This window comes from Pseudophryne corroboree, chromosome 5 (genome assembly GCF_028390025.1).
Source record: "Pseudophryne corroboree isolate aPseCor3 chromosome 5, aPseCor3.hap2, whole genome shotgun sequence".
Taxonomy (NCBI): domain Eukaryota; kingdom Metazoa; phylum Chordata; class Amphibia; order Anura; family Myobatrachidae; genus Pseudophryne; species Pseudophryne corroboree.
In genome coordinates this window covers 787,752,673-787,753,485 of record NC_086448.1, presented here as the reverse complement: position 1 = coordinate 787,753,485, position 813 = coordinate 787,752,673, and the positions used below count along the sequence as shown (strand labels likewise).

At 36.5% G+C, this 813-nt stretch overlaps 1 pseudogene; it reads right to left on the bottom strand.

The window, feature by feature from the left end:
- Nucleotides 1-459: 459 nt before the first annotated feature.
- On the bottom strand, nucleotides 460-578 carry LOC134929836 (5S ribosomal RNA; annotated as a pseudogene).
- Between the last annotated feature and the right edge of the window lie 235 nt (nucleotides 579-813).

Below are 813 nucleotides of genomic sequence, written 5' to 3'. Positions count from 1 at the left end.
GATAATATAGATATTACATGGGTCAATAAGGAGAAATCTAAGTATAAAATTTAACTTTTATTAGCATCATGGAATAAAAAAAAATATAGTCGTCAAATAAGGTAACAATCCAATGTATAATGAAATTAGAAATTACAAAAATTATATTAATCCTCAATAACACAAACTTATGATATAAAGTAAATGAATGTTCAATTAGTAACAAGTCAGTGCTGAGATTAGCATAATCGGTCCCGATTGCATAAATATAGTAAAAATGCCATAAAAATAAATCAAATGTAAATCTTCCAGATGATACTTGGGCTGCCGGAACAGGCTGGCCCTGTATCCGTCCAAAATCAAAGTGTATTCAAGTGATAATTTTCACACTATTTAAACAGGGGAGAGAGCAGATAGGAAAAAGATAGCAGTGTGAATCTGCTGTCAGTGTTAGACTCTGAGCGTAACGGACCAATGTGAGCTCTACAACACCGGGTATTCCTCAATGGTCGCCCACTAGAGTACTAACCCAGCCCGACACTGATTAGCTTCCAAGATCGGACGGCTTCGGGCGTTTCCAGTGTGGTATGATAGTAGAGGATTGCGAATGATGGCAAGGGCTCTGGAATCACTGATGAGAGTTCACTAAATGTATAGTATGAAGAAAAAGGTGGATCTGCTGCCAATGTTAGACAGGGATAGACAAGGATAATCCCTGAATCAATGGTGAGAGTCCACGAAAAGAGATATAAAGAATGAAAAAGATAATTGTGCTAAAAAGATATTAATTCCCCACCAAAGTTTTCACAGTGATAAATGCCTATCAACTTTGGA